The sequence below is a fragment of the Phytophthora cinnamomi genome (genome assembly GCF_018691715.1).
Source record: "Phytophthora cinnamomi strain GKB4 chromosome Unknown Contig94, whole genome shotgun sequence".
Classification (NCBI taxonomy): Eukaryota; Oomycota; class Peronosporomycetes; order Peronosporales; family Peronosporaceae; genus Phytophthora; species Phytophthora cinnamomi.
In genome coordinates this window covers 108,887-125,134 of record NW_027151027.1, presented here as the reverse complement: position 1 = coordinate 125,134, position 16,248 = coordinate 108,887, and positions in this window count along the sequence as shown.

Genomic DNA, 16,248 nt, shown 5'->3' with positions numbered 1-16,248 from the left:
GGCAACAGGTGCCGTCGTAAAGACCGAGAAGCGCGTCGTGAACGTGCGCTTCTCGTACAAACAACGAGCGTTTGTCGAACACTTCTTCGTCCTGGACCTGGACGATAAGTTCGACGTGGTAATGGGCATGCCGTGGCTTGCACGGCATGATCCGGTGATAGACTGGAAGAAGCGCACGCTCGTGCGCTTCGGACGCGACAGCGGAACAGAGAGCGATGGCCCTGTTACCGCAGCGCGCACCAGCAGGTGCGCGCGGCTCACCAGTCGAGACAGCGCTTTATGCTGCTGTCCCGGAGTGCCAAGAAGTGCGCGAGGGCGCGCACAGTGAGACCAACGTCGGCAATGCTGCCGACGTCGGAAAAAAGATGTGTTGGTTCCGGGAACCAACACCCACGTTCAAGCGTGTAAGGGACAGTCCCGGACCCGAAGCGGTCAGGTCGACGACGACGCATCGGCTCCGGGAGCCGACGCACCCTCGGTCATGAGGGGCTCCGCCAATGAATGGCGTCGAGGTGACGAAGGCGTGTCAACTCCGGGAGTTGACGCTGCAAACAGTGCGGACGGTTGCAAACGTACCGCACTGACGCAATTGCATGCTGTCGTGCAGTCGGGCTGCACGACGAAGCGCCATGCGATCAAGCCTGGCTTGATATCGCGCGCCCGCAGACAGGGTCCGCCGGCGAAGGGACACATTACCGTGCAGCCGGGCTGCACGAAGGAAAATGCGGTCAAGCCGGGCTTGATACCGCGCGCCCGCGGACAGGGTCCGCCGGCGAACGACTGTCCACGGCCGGGCCTGGACAAGAAGAACAACTGTGCGGAGCCGGGCTCCGCACAACAAGAAGACGGCGCAAGCGGAAAACGCTGCGCAAGTCTCGGTCCGGGACCGAGACGCAACAAGAGCAGTCTGCTGGGCAGACTGCGGCGGTGACGCCGAATGTCAAGACGCTAAGCGTCTTGACGCACACCGATACTGGATTCCAGTATCGTGACATGGAACTCGCTAGTCCTCCGACGACGGCGTCGGAGTTGACTTCGCTTCCAGCCATGAGCTGGAAGCGCTTCACGCGCGACTTGCACGATGGACGCATCGAGCAAGTCTGTGTTCTTTCGCTGACCGAAAGAACGAGAGCGAGACCGAAGCGTTGAGACAGCTCTTCATGGGAAGCACCACTGAGAGTGAAGACACTCTCAGTGCGAAGACGAAGCGAGAGCGCTTCGAGGAACAAGGTTGGGACTCGCTGAAGTCGAGTCCCTATTACGAATTGTTGAGGGAGTACAAAGACGTACTTTCGGAAGAGATTCCTGCGGAGCTTCCGCACGATAAGGGCATTCAGCACGAGATTCCTCTCGTGCCGGGCACGAAGTACTGTGTCACGCGGCAGTGGCCACTGCCACGAGAGCAAGTAAAAGCAATCGACGACTTCTTTGAAAGTCGCCGTAAAGCTGGACAAGTGCGGGAATCGAAGTCCCCGCACAGTTCTCCGACGTTCTGTGTCAAAAAGCCACAGGGCGGACGGCGCATCGTTCATGCGTATAACAAGCTGAACGATGCGACGGTACCGGCGCAGACGCCGATACCGCGAAAAGATGTTATCATCGATTCGATGGCCGGGAGCACCGTTTACAGTGCTCTCGACTTGCGAGATGGATTTTATCAAATCCTAATGCGTGAGAGCGATATCCCTCTCACGGCAGTGAGCACGCCAAGCGGCATGCTCTGGGAATGGCTAGTAATGCCACAGGGACTTAAGAACGCCCCTGCGACTTTCAACAGGTGCGTGACGCACTTGTTGCGCTCGGTGCGCGACTTCGCACCGAGCTAGTTCGATGATGTGTTCATCCACAGCCGGGCTGTGGACGGGAAGACCGACGTAGAGATGCACAGGGTGCATCTCCGGAAGCTACTCGAGCTTATGCGAAAGCATAAGCTCTACGCGAACCTGAAGAAGTGTATCTTCGGGGCGAGCGAGATACCCGTCCTCGGGTGTCTCGTAGGGAAGAATGGTGTTCGCCCTGACCCGGAAAAGGTCAGAGTGATCAATGAATGGCCAACGCCTTCAAGTGTCAAGGAACTGAGGCAGTTCCTTGGCTTGGTCACGTACTTGTGCAAGTACGTGGAGGATTATGCGGGTAAGATCCGCCCGCTGTCACAGCTTCTTAAGAAAGAAGCTGTGTGGAATTGGACACCCGATTGCCAAAAGGCATTCGATGCAGTCAAGCGGGGCTTGACTGAGGCGCCGATCTTGGAAGTGGCTGACCAAGATCGCCCATTTCACGTAGTGTGTGACGCATCCGATTTCGCGATCGGATGCGCGTTGATGCAGCACGATCATGAGGGCCGTGATCGTGTCGTCTACTACCAATCGCGTCAGCTGAAGCCAGCTGAGCGCAACTATCCGGTGCATGACAAGGAACTCCTTGCCATGAAGTATGCACTCGCAAAGTTCCGAGTGTATTTGCTTGGAAGTAGACCATTTGTGATCTACACCGACCATGCTTCACTGCGTACCGCAGTGAAGTCACCACACATATCACAAAAAATGGCGAGATGGCTCTCATTCTTTGCAGAGTATAACTTCCGGGTCGAATACAAACCCGGAAGATTGAATGTGGTGGCCGACTCGTTATCACGTCGGCCGGGCTATGCAGAAGCTGTTGACGTGAATGCCATTGACGCCATGCGATCGAGCAAACCCACATCATCTCTGTTGGATGATGTGAAGGCCGCGTACGCGTACGCGCACGACGCGGACGCGAAGCTCTTGCTGGCCTATGGCACAGCGCCTTCTGACAAGTCCCGTCAGAAGCTGCCTAAGCACCTTCGAGCGCGTGCACACCGCTTTCGTGTGCACGACGGACTACTGCTTTACAATGCAGTCGACGACAACGCGGATCGCGTTGTCGTGCCGAATGACCATGACCTGCGACTCAGGATCATGTACGAGTATCATGATTCCCCGACCGCGGGACATCTCGGACGTGAGACGACATACGTCCTTCTCACGCGTGACTTCTACTGGCACCACCAGTACAACTGGGTGCGCAAGTACGTCTGTGCTTGCGAGGTATGTCAACGCGTAAAGCCTGCGCCATTCGCGCAGGCTCCACTGCAATCACTACCGACTCCGTCGGAGTGTTGGAAGTCCATGTCTTTGGACTTCATCTTTGGTCTTCCCCCGGATAGCGGAGGGAACACCGGTGTTGTGGTGTTTGTAGACCGCTTCAGCAAGATGGTACATCTTGCTGCGGTGCCAGTAGAGGTGACCGCGAAGCAGACGGCCCGTCTGCTCGTCGACATGGTGTTCAAACACCATGGCATGCCGTCCGACATCGTGTCGGACAGAGACCCGCGCTTCACAGCGCATCGGTGGCAAGAAGTGTTTACACTTCTTGGGAGCCAGCTTTCCATGTCGACTGCGGATCATCCGCAGACGGACGGTCAAACCGAGCGCGTGAATCGCGTGCTCGTCGATATGTTGAAGAGCTACGCTCACTCGTTCCAATACTGGAGCGAGTGCTTATCGATGGCAGAGTTTGCCATCAACAACTCAGTGCATGCCTCGACCGGGCATACACCGTTCTACGTGAATGTCATGCGACATCCACGTCTACCGAGTTTACTCAGAGTGATGGCTCCCACTTGAAGTGGGGGAGGATCTCACTACTTTAGCTTACACGTTGCGCAACGTGTATGAGGAAGCGTAAGTACTTAGTAATTACTTAGGTTAATTATATTTGAATACACATATATAAGTTTAGTAAGAAAGGATTCCAAGTGACTTAGATTAGGTAAAATGAGAACTGTATTGCTTGTAAATTGGTCTTCCTCTAAAATCTGTTAAAAACTGTTTATCATCTATGAAAGGGTTGACAGCGGCTGGCTGTCAGAGTCCCGCTAATATGCATGACTCTGATTGGTAGAAAGATGCTGCTTTCTACCAATAGGATCTTTGGGTATGTGTGGACCACTCATTGTGGTGGCCCACTTCAATGTATCCATTGGTGTGTCTTACACCAAGGTGAGGAAGTATCCAAAACTTTTAACAGATAACCTATCTGTTAAATTCACAAGTGGCTTGCAGCCACTTGTGCGTGTAACCCCGTTACACCATCCCCCCTTAAGGTTAGACGCGCGGGGCCTCCGCACGTCAATCTCTGAATTGACCATTCGTCAATTCTCCGCGTTTTGGCTCATTCAACGATGAGCGCGCCTAAAGAGAAGAAGGACGCGAAGGCGGTGGAGCGTAATCTCTCCATCGATGACTACTACGAGCGCCAGAAGGCGAAGTACGGTGACGTCGTCGACTTTGGCGACGACAACGAAGACATGGAGGACTAGAAGAGCTCGTCCTCAAAGTGCAAGGACTCAGTGTCGAGCGACTCGCTCGACCCTCATGCCAAGAATGCCCGCCCGCGTGAGGGGGACAAATCGGACGCTTCGAGATCGAAGCCTTCGGGAACTGAGAGCGATACCCCACTCGCTTCTGCTGGGGCTCTCAGTACTCCGCGCGCTGCAGCTGCAGCGCGTGATGTCAAAGCTCAAGGCTCTCCGCGCGCTGCGCCTGCAGCGCGCGATCCATGGATGCCGTCCGCGTCCGAGATCGCGGACCGGTATGGGAACTCGGTACCTCCGAATGAGGTGCCGCTGTACGTATGCAGCGCCATCAAAGATGACGCTGTGGCTGCCGAGCTGCACTTTGATGCGGAAACGCATCAAAGGCGCGATTACTACATCGGACTCTTTCATGAGCTCCGATGGTTTCAAAGCAAGAAGACCTCTTCTCGCAGCAAAGTGCCCGAATGGCAGGCACTTTGTCAAAGCTGGAACGCCTTTGTTGAAAACTTCAACAAGAGGCCGAGTGCTTACCGTGATCGGATTAAGCAAGCGCGTGATCGCTTCGAGACGTACTCGAAGCGTGGAAAGCTTGAGCAACTCCACGTTGCTGCTGAGGAGGCAAATGTGCCGTGCGCTGTGCCCGAGGGCTTTCAGTGCACGAAGTGCTTCCCAGGCGCGGTCCGCTTGAGCGACCGCGACCTGAACGGGTACACGTCGTTCCGTGTGCCCGAGAGTCTCAAAGAGCTCCGTGCTAACTTCTTAGCACGTGAGGGTTCGGGCGCTGGCGATGATCGCAGCGCTCGTATTACTTCTGCTGCGCCAGCGCGTACTGCTCGTCGTACGCCCTCACCATTTCCGGAACGTCCTCCAGCAAGACGTTCCGCGGCTCCCATGTATCTCGACGGGGAGGAAATCCTCTCCAACGAATACGAAAACGATCCCCTTGAGGGTTCGTTTTCGGGATACTATGGTCAACAATCCGCTCAACAATCCAGCGGGTTGAGCCGCGGGTGTCACGGATCGGCGGTGGCGGGGGTGGGAACACGCCCCGGGTATGATCAGCCCCGGGCTGATCAGTATGCGCCTCTCCACGACCGGGTGACCGCCGTGGAGCGTCTGCAGGGCGCTGAGTTCGCCGCCCTGAAATAGGAGCTGGCGAACCAGAAGGCTCAGGTCGCGGCGGTCTCGCAGACCGCCTCGAATATCCAGATCGAGTTAGGGGCCCAGATGAAGGAGTGGCTCCAGCGCGTCCGCACGCTGGAGGAGAGGCTGCTCGTCGCCGAGGCCAAGTCCTCCGCTTCTGCCTCGGCTCCTGCCGAGGCTTCGGGTCAGCCGAGCTAGATGGCTCGTGCTGCAGGTATGGCTTCAGCCGTCCGACGTAAAAGGTCGGATGGAGGCGCATGCTAGACGGTATGTCTAGCGTGTATGCGTTGCCGTGCCGTGCCAACACAGTGAACGGCCCGATGAAGCGCGGAGCAAGCTTGCTTGCTCCGAAATCTGAAACTGCATGTCTAGGCAGGTTTTGTGTAGCTAGCAAAACTAAAGAACCACTTTAAATTCATTTGTGTTGCCTCTGCCCGCATTGTCTGCGTTCAGCTTCTGTTGATCAACAGAAGCTGCTATTGTGTCTTGGCCAAACCGAATCACGGCTTGTCTTTTGGTGGTGAAACTGATTGCATCCGAGCTGAAGTCATTCAGCTCGCTCTCCGCTAGAGGCCCGGCCTCGGCGTGGTTCTTTGCGGTGTCTGCGACCTGCGCAGACCCGTGATCTTTGTCCTTGTTGCTAGAGGTGTCTGCGCCCTGCGCAGACTCATGTGGTTTGTCCATTGTTGCAGCTGACACTGTGCAAGTGTCAGCGGTTTTCTGCGGCTGCTGTATTGCAGTCGTAGATCCTCCCCCACTTAAAGTGGGAGCCATCACTCTGAGTAAACTCGGTAGACGTGGATGTCGCATGGCATTCACGTAGAACGGTGTATGCCCGGTCGAGGCATGCACTGAGTTATTGATGGCAAACTCTGCCATCGATAAGCACTCGCTCCAGTATTGGAACGATTGAGCGTAGCTCTTCAACATATCGACGAGCACGCGATTCACGCGCTCGGTTTGACCGTCCGTCTGCGGATGATCCGCAGTCGACATGGAAAGCTGGCTCCCAAGAAGTGTAAACACTTCTTGCCACAGGTGCGCTGTGAAGCGCGGGTCTCGGTCCGACACGATGTCGGACGGCATGCCATGGTGTTTGAACACCATGTCGACGAGCAGACGGGCCGTCTGCGTCGCGGTCACCTCTGCTGGCACCGCAGCAAGATGTACCATCTTGCTGAAGCGGTCTACAAACACCACAACACCGGTGTTCCCTCCGCTATCCGGGGGAAGACCAAAGATGAAGTCCAAAGACATGGACTTCCAACACTCCGACGGAGTCGGTAGTGATTGCAGTGGAGCCTGCGCGAATGGCGCAGGCTTTACGCGTTGACATACCTCGCAAGCACAGACGTACTTGCGCACCCACTTATACTGGTGGTGCCAGTAGAAGTCACGCGTGAGAAGGACGTATGTCGTCTCACGTCCGAGATGTCCCGCGGTCGGGGAATCATGATACTCGTACATGATCCTGAGTCGCAGGTCATGGTCATTCGGCACGACAACGCGATCCGCGTTGTCGTCGACTGCATTGTAAAGCAGTAGTCCGTCGTGCACACGAAAGCGGTGTGCACGCGCTCGAAGGTGCTTAGGCAGCTTCTGACGGGACTTGTCAGAAGGCGCTGTGCCATAGGCCAGCAAGAGCTTCGCGTCCGCGTCGTGCGCGTACGCGTACGCGGCCTTCACATCATCCAACAGAGATGATGTGGGTTTGCTCGATCGCATGGCGTCAATGGCATTCACGTCAACAGCTTCTGCATAGCCCGGCCGACGTGATAACGAGTCGGCCACCACATTCAATCTTCCGGGTTTGTATTCGACCCGGAAGTTATACTCTGCAAAGAATGAGAGCCATCTCGCCATTCTTTGTGATATGTGTGGTGACTTCACTGCGGTACGCAGTGAAGCATGGTCGGTGTAGATCACAAATGGTCTACTTCCAAGCAAATACACTCGGAACTTTGCGAGTGCATACTTCATGGCAAGGAGTTCCTTGTCATGCACCGGATAGTTGCGCTCAGCTGGCTTCAGCTGACGCGATTGGTAGTAGACGACACGATCACGGCCCTCATGATCGTGCTGCATCAACGCGCATCCGATCGCGAAATCGGATGCGTCACACACTACGTGAAATGGGCGATCTTGGTCAGCCACTTCCAAGATCGGCGCCTCAGTCAAGCCCCACTTGACTGCATCGAATGCCTTTGGCAATCGGGTGTCTTAATTCCACACAGCTTCTTTCCTAAGAAGCTGTGACAGCGGGCGGATCTTGCCCGCATAATCCTCCACGTACTTGCACAAGTACGTGGCCGTCAAGGAACTGCCTCAGTTCCTTGACACTTGAAGGCGTTGGCCATTCATTGATCACTCTGACCTTTTCCGGGTCAGGGCGAACACCATTCTTCCCTACGAGACACCCGAGGACGGGTATCTCGCTCGCCCCGAAGATACACTTCTTCAGGTTCGCGTAGAGCTTATGCTTTCGCATAAGCTCGAGTAGCTTCCGGAGATGCACCCTGTGCATCTCTACGTCGGTCTTCCCGTCCACAGCCCAGCTGTGGATGAACACATCATCGAACTAGCTCGGTGCGAAGTCGCGCACCGAGCGCAACAAGTGCGTCACGCACCTGTTGAAAGTCGCAGGGGCGTTCTTAAGTCCCTGTGGCATTACTAGCCATTCCCAGAGCATGCCGCTTGGCGTGCTCACTGCCGTGAGAGGGATATCGCTCTCACGCATTAGGATTTGATAAAATCCATCTCGCAAGTCGAGAGCACTGTAAACGGTGCTCCCGGCCATCGAATCGATGATAACATCTTTTCGCGGTATCGGCGTCTGCGCCGGTACCGTCGCATCGTTCAGCTTGTTATACGCATGAACGATGCGCCGTCCGCCCTGTGGCTTTTTGACACAGAACGTCGGAGAACTGTGCGGGGACTTCGATTCCCGCACTTGTCCAGCTTTACGGCGACTTTCAAAGAAGTCGTCGATTGCTTTTACTTGCTCTCGTGGCAGTGGCCACCACCGCGTAACACAATACTTCGTGCCCGGCACGAGAGCAATCTCGTGCTGAATGCCCTTATCGTGCGGAAGCTCCGCAGGAATCTCTTCCGAAAGTACGTCTTTGTACTCCCTCAATAATTCGTAAGAGGGACTCGACTTCAGCGAGTCCCAACCTTGTTCCTCGAAGCGCTCTCGCTTCGTCTTCGCACTGAGAGTGTCTTCACTCTCAGTGGTACTTCCCATGAAGAGCTGCCTCAGCTCTTCGCTCTCGCTCTTCGTTCTTTCGGACAGCGAAAGAACGCAGACTTGCTCGATGCGTCCATCGTGCAAGTCGCGCGTGAAGCGCTTCCAGCTCATGGCTGGAAGCGAAGTCAACTCCGACGCCGTCGTCGGAGGACCAGCGAGTTCCATGTCACGATACTGGAATCCAGTATCGGTGCGCGTCAAGACGCTTAGCGTCTTGACATTCGGCGTCACCGCCGCAGTCTGCCCAGCAGACTGCTCTTGTTGCGTCTCGGTCCCGGACCGAGACTTGCGCAGCGTTTTCCGCTTGCGCCGTCTTCTTGTTGTGCGGAGCCGGGCTCCGCACAGTTGTTCTTCTGGTCCAGGCCCGGCCGTGGACAGTTGTTCGCCGGCGGACCCTGTCCGCGGGCGCGCGGTATCAAGCCCGGCTTGACCGCATTTTCCTTCGTGCAGCCCGGCTGCACGGTAATGTGTCCCTTCGCCGGCGGACCCTGTCTGCGGGCGCGCGATATCAAGCCAGGCTTGATCGCATGGCGCTTCGTCGTGCAGCCCGACTGCACGACAGCATGCAAATTGCGTCAGTGCGGTACGTTTGCAACCGTCCGCACTGTTTGCAGCGTCAACTCCCGGAGTTGACACGCCTTCGTCACCTCGACGCCATTCATTGGCGGAGCCCCTCATGACCGAGGGTGCGTCGGCTCCCGGAGCCGATGCGTCGTCGTCGACCTGACCGCTTCGGGTCCGGGACTGTCCCTTACACGCTTGAACGTGGGTGTTGGTTCCCGGAACCAACACATCTTTTTCTTCCGACGTCGGCAGCATTGCCGACGTTGGTCTCACTTGTGCGCGCCCTCGCGCACTTCTTGGGCACTCCGGGACAGCAGCATAAAGCGCTGTCTCGACTGGTGAGCCGCGCGCACCTGCTGGTGCGCGCGCTGCGGTAACAGGGCCATCGCTCTCTGTTCCGCTGTCGCGTCCGAAGCGCACGAGCGTGCGCTTCTTCCAGTCTATCACCGGATCATGCCGTGCAAGCCACGGCATGCCCATTACCACGTCGAACTTATCGTCCAGGTCCAGGACGATAAAGTGTTCGACAAACACTCGTTGTTTGTACGAGAAGCGCACGTTCACGACGCGCTTCTCGGTCTTTACGATGGCACCTGTTGCCAGTCGTACCTCCAGAAGACTTCGAGCTGTATCTACCTCCTCGAAGTCAAGTCTCGGCAGGCTTCGTAGTCGAACAAAGTTGTTCGACGCGCCTGAATCTACCAAAGCTCGAAGAGAGTCACTTGCTCTCGTCGAGTAAACCTTCAAGATGACTAGGTTTGGCCTGTCATCTTGTTTCTTGTAGTGAGAGCTGGTCTCACTGGGGGCTGCAGTCCTCATTGCCGCGTGCCCGATGTCGGCACGCGCGACTGCATTACCAGTAGGGCGCCCCGCGCCTACTGGATGTTCGCATTTTTTGTTGGTCCGCGGCGATGCCTAGCATCGCCACGACGGCCACCTCCAGGGGGCATGGGAGCTGTGCACTCCCGTGCAAAGTGACCGATCCTTCCGCAACGGAAGCATCGCACGTTACCTCCCTGCTGCTGGTAACCAGCAGTTGTTGCGTTCGAGAGGTCCATTGGCTCCGGACCTCCCGTCCTCGCTACCGGGCGCGGTTGCGGCCTCGGTACGTTTACATGGAGTTTAGCCTGCCGCAGGCTAAACTCTTCTTGCATGGCAAGGGTGATTGCAGCTTCGAGAGTACTCGGGTACTCTCGGAAGAGATAGGTCTTCACAGGCCCATCTCTAAGTCCTTTCATGAACGTGACGACCTTGGTCGCCTCGTCAATCGGGTTAGTCACGATATTTGATACCAAGTATCGTGCGCGCTGCGCGTAAGCATGGACGTCATGCTTACCCTGCTGAAGGTCGAGGAACTCCGCCCTCGACCGGAACTCGTTTTGCGGGGGCTCAAACGCTTGTTTGAGCTCCTCTTTGAACACTTCGTACGTGCTGAAGCACGTAGGATCGGAGAGTCGGCGTCCATACGCCCAACCCCTTGCGCGTCCGCCAAGGCAGGACATGGCGAACGCGACCTTCGACAGCGGGTCGACGATGCGTCGAGCCGCTATGGCTGTGTCGAGTTCGACAAGCCATCGGAGGAGAGGCTCGCCCTCTCTTCCCACATATATGCTTACGCTCAACTTTAATGGTTGAGCACGCGGTGTCGTCCCTGACGACGCCGTCACTGAGGAAGCAGCGTCACGCTGCTCCTTCATGATGAACCCCAGAGCAACACCATGTTGCTCCGTCGGCGATAGCGTACGCAGCATTGTAGCTATCGCTGCTTCTCCAATGAATGTTGACAGTCGTTGGATGGCCTCCCACTCTGGGTCAGACAGGTGGGGGCAGTCAGCGCGAGCAACATGCGTTGCAGGCGTGTTGGAGCTCTCCATGGGCACCTCCGTGCTCATGTGGTTCTCGGCTCCGCGTTCGTACACCGCGTACGAACGTCAAGCAGTCGGTCGTTGGACGGACTACAAAGTGCTACCAGGTGTAGTGGGTCTAACTTGACTCACTACTTTAGCTTACACGTTGCGCAACGTGTATGAGGAAGCGTAAGTACTTAGTAATTACTTAGGTTAATTATATTTGAATACACATATATAAGTTAAGTAAGAAAGGATTCCAAGTGACTTATATTAGGTAAAATGAGAACTGTATTGCTTGTAAATTGGTCTTCCTCTAAAATCTGTTAAAACTGTTTATCATCTATAAAAGGGGTTGACAGCGACTTGCTGTCAGAGCCCCGCCAGTATGCACGTCTCTAATTGGTAGAAAGATGCTGCTTTCTACCAATAGGATTTGTGGGTAGGTGTGGACCACTCATTGTGGTGGCCCACTTCAATGTATCCATTGGTGTGGCTTATACCAAGCTGAGGAAGTATCTAAAACTTTTAACAGATATTTTATCTGTTAAATTCACAAGTGGCTTGCAGCCACTTGTGCGTGTAACCCCGTTACACCATCCCCCCTTAAGGTTAGACGCGCGGGGCCTCCGCACGTCAATCTCTGAATTGACCATTCGTCAATTCTCCGCGTTTTGGCTCATTCAACGATGAGCGCGCCTAAAGAGAAGAAGGACGCGAAGGCGGTGGAGCGTAATCTCTCCATCGATGACTACTACGAGCGCCAGAAGGCGAAGTACGGTGACGTCGTCGACTTTGGCGACGACAACGAAGACATGGAGGACTAGAAGAGCTCGTCCTCAAAGTGCAAGGACTCAGTGTCGAGCGACTCGCTCGACCCTCATGCCAAGAATGCCCGCCCGCGTGAGGGGGACAAATCGGACGCTTCGAGATCGAAGCCTTCGGGAACTGAGAGCGATACCCCACTCGCTTCTGCTGGGGCTCTCAGTACTCCGCGCGCTGCAGCTGCAGCGCGTGATGTCAAAGCTCAAGGCTCTCCGCGCGCTGCGCCTGCAGCGCGCGATCCATGGATGCCGTCCGCGTCCGAGATCGCGGACCGGTATGGGAACTCGGTACCTCCGAATGAGGTGCCGCTGTACGTATGCAGCGCCATCAAAGATGACGCTGTGGCTGCCGAGCTGCACTTTGATGCGGAAACGCATCAAAGGCGCGATTACTACATCGGACTCTTTCATGAGCTCCGATGGTTTCAAAGCAAGAAGACCTCTTCTCGCAGCAAAGTGCCCGAATGGCAGGCACTTTGTCAAGCTGGAACGCGTTTGTTGAAAACTTCAACAAGAGGCCGAGTGCTTACCGTGATCGGATTAAGCAAGCGCGTGATCGCTTCGAGACGTACTCGAAGCGTGGAAAGTTGGAGCAACTTCATGTTGCTGCTGAGGAGGCAAATGTGCCGTGCGCTGTGCCCGAGGGCTTTCAGTGCACGAAGTGCTTCCCAGGCGCGGTCCGCTTGAGCGACCGCGACCTGAACGGGTACACGTCGTTCCGTGTGCCCGAGAGTCTCAAAGAGCTCCGTGCTAACTTCTTAGCACGTGAGGGTTCGGGCGCTGGCGATGATCGCAGCGCTCGTATTACTTCCGCTGCGCCAGCGCGTACTGCTCGTCGTACGCCCTCACCATTTCCGGAACGTCCTCCAGCAAGACGTTCCGCGGCTCCTATGTATCTCGACGGGGAGGAAATCCTCTCCAACGAATACGAAAACGATCCCCTTGAGGGTTCGTTTTCGGGATACTATGGTCAACAATCCGCTCAACAATCCAGCGGGTTGAGCCGCGGGTGTCACGGATCGGCGGTGGCGGGGGTGGGAACACGCCCCGGGTATGATCAGCCCCGGGCTGATCAGTATGCGCCTCTCCACGACCGGGTGACCGCCGTGGAGCGTCTGCAGGGCGCTGAGTTCGCCGCCCTGAAACAGGAGCTGGCGAACCAGAAGGCTCAGGTCGCGGCGGTCTCGCATACCGCCTCGACTATCCAGATCGAGTTGGGGGCCCAGATGAAGGGGTTGCTCCAGCGCGTCCGCACGCTGGAGGAGAGGCTGCTCGTCGCCGAGGCCAAGTCCTCCGCTTCTGCCTCGGCTCCTGCCGAGGCTTCGGGTCAGCCGAGCTAGATGGCTCGTGCTGCAGGTATGGCTTCAGCCGTCCGACGTAAAAGGTCGGATGGAGGCGCATGCTAGACGGTATGTCTAGCGTGTATGCGTTGCCGTGCCGTGCCAACACAGTGAACGGCCCGATGAAGCGCGGAGCAAGCTTGCTTGCTCCGAAATTCGAAACTGCATGTTTAGGCAGGTTTTGTGTAGCTAACAAAACTAATGAACCAACTTTAAATTCATTTGTGTTGCCTCTGCCCACATTGTCTGCGTTCAGCTTCTGTTGATCAACAGAAGCTGCTATTGCATCTTGGCCAAACCGAATTACAGCTTGTCTTTTGGTGATGAAGTCGATTGCATCCGAGCTGAAGTCATTCAGCTCGCTCTCCGCTAGAGGCCCGGCCTCGGCGTGGTTATTTGCGGTGTCTGCGACCTGCGCAGACCCGTGATCTTTGTCCTTGTTGCTAGAGGAGTCTGTACCCTGTGCAAACTCGTACGTTTTGTTTTTGGTTGTTACAGCTGCCACTTGCACAGTGTAACGGGGTTACACGCACAAGTGGCTGCAAGCCACTTGTGAATTTAACAGATAAAATATCTGTTAAAAGTTTTAGATACTTCCTCAGCTTGGTATAAGCCACACCAATGGATACATTGAAGTGGGCCACCACAATGAGTGGTCCACACCTACCCACAAATCCTATTGGTAGAAAGCAGCACCTTTCTACCAATTAGAGACGTGCATACCGGCGGGGCTCTGACAGCCAGTCGCTGTCAACCCCTTTCATAGATGATAAACAGTTTTAGCAGATTTAGGAGGAAGATCAATTTACAAACCGTTCTCATTTTACCTAATCTGAGTCACTTGGAGTCTTATCTGATTTAAATTATATTTGTGTATTCAAATATAATTAACTCAAGTAATTACTAAGTACTTACGCTTCCTCATACACGTAGCGCAACGTGCAACCTAAAGCAGTGAGCCAAGTTAGACCCACTACATGTACCCCACACTTCTTCACAGCACCCATCACGAAGTAGACATATTTACACGTGAACGTAAAACGGCGCCCGCGTCCAACGTTCCAGTAACGATGAACGTGGCTACGTACCGAGAACCAGAGCACGTTCAGCTCTCTGGGTGAAACGTTGCAGAGTCTGAGTACGGCCTCAGCGCCACCGTCTTTGTAGATCCTATCAAGGATGGGGCATGCTGAAGTCTCTGTAGTTTCCTTGCCTTAGAGCCCAGTGTCAAACCGGTTCAGCTCCTCGCGCCGAGCCTCCTCGCGGTCTTCTAGCATCGCCAGCGTCGGCTGCAGATGCTTTGGCTGCGCGGTGCGAGCATAGGCGGAGCGCGTCCTCGGTGTTGTTTGAGGTCTTGTAGTCGCATGCCGAGACGAGCGTGATGCTGTAGATGTTGGTGACGAGTGATGTGTTGAACGTTGCGGGGTGCGCGACGACGAACACGAATGTAGGGGGGACTGGTGGCACAGCATGGTAGTGGAGTTGGAGAGGGGGTAGACAGCTGAGCATCTATGAAGCGAATTCGAAAGTGAAGGCGTTTATTTGGAATGGGTGCCCCCCTTCGGCAGATACACCTAGTGATAAGGCAGAGAGGTGATGGAAAGAACATGGGGTTTGTGAGCATTCACCCGATTGATTATCATCTATCATCTCAATAGCGTCTGACCGGCAGATATACTAAATTAATGCCACAATTCTTATGTAGCGACGTCACTCACGACAAACGCGATAACTTCTACAAAACTCTAATAATGCATTTACTTGTAATACTGCTGCGGACAGTGACAACCCCTAATAGCAAACCAAAACCGTACTTAGTCGGGATGTTCTAGGACTTAATCGGATGCTATAGCCAACGCAAGTGTACCGTGGCTATCAACTGTCCACGGGAATTTTGAGTAGAACCCACAATACATGTACATGTTCTATCATGAGCCTGCACAAAGGATTCACAATATGTGGTCAGGCTGACCGGTGCTGTGAGACAGCCATGGTACCTATTAATAGTAGCACATTGTGCGCGTTGGTCGGTAGATCCAGGCGAGTACTTTGAAGTGTTACCTTGCAGTTCTTACCGACTTGCATGCCACAGTCCTTCCGATGGAAAGATGTACACGGATTGTGCTTTTCTTTTGTTTTGGCAAACCGGGTCTGAACATCTAAATACATGCAGCTAGAGTAAAAGTCGAGAGCAACCTGTGATTTAGACACGAGCAAGCAATACAAAAATCCACCAGCGACCGCTTTTACGACTTGACGGTGAATGTAGACAATGCAGGCAGACCATCGTCGACACATTCCGTATCCCAGTGTCAAAGTGCGTGAACTTGCATAAGTACGGCACTCTCAAGAGGTCAATCACATCCAGTACAGCAATCCAGCAAATAGCGTGTGGTGTTGCAGAACACACACATACCGTCAGATGTTGATTCCTTAGCACAAACCACAACAATCGCCGAGTTAGGTCGGCGTTTGTTGGCCTGCACAGGGGTGGTCCCCTCGCAGTTCGGCCCAACCGGGACAGCGGATGTCTCGTCTGACGAGGACCGAGCCAATTCTAGGCCAGGACCCATCAGTCAGAAGCCCAAACCCTACCACGTACCGGCCACATGTCACTGGAAACGTGGATATTTCTTGACCCAAGTCTGGTTTTTGTACATACTTCAAGTTGTGCTGGTTACATCTGGAAACTGAGCTCTGCGAACGTCGAGTTGCGGCGACCCCAGATCCCCAGGTCTGAGATTTGAATTCGGTCTGGTATCTGAGGTCTGAGAATCGCTCTAGAGGCCACAAATCTGAGGTTCCAGGCCTTGAATCGGACTCTGGGCGGAGAGCTGAGCCCTGGTCTTCTGGGTCTGTGATTTGAAGCCCCATGGTTGCTTAAGTCTCAGACCCCAGGTCTCAGATTGGTGACCTCACAGTTTGGAATGCCCGGAGTTCTGAG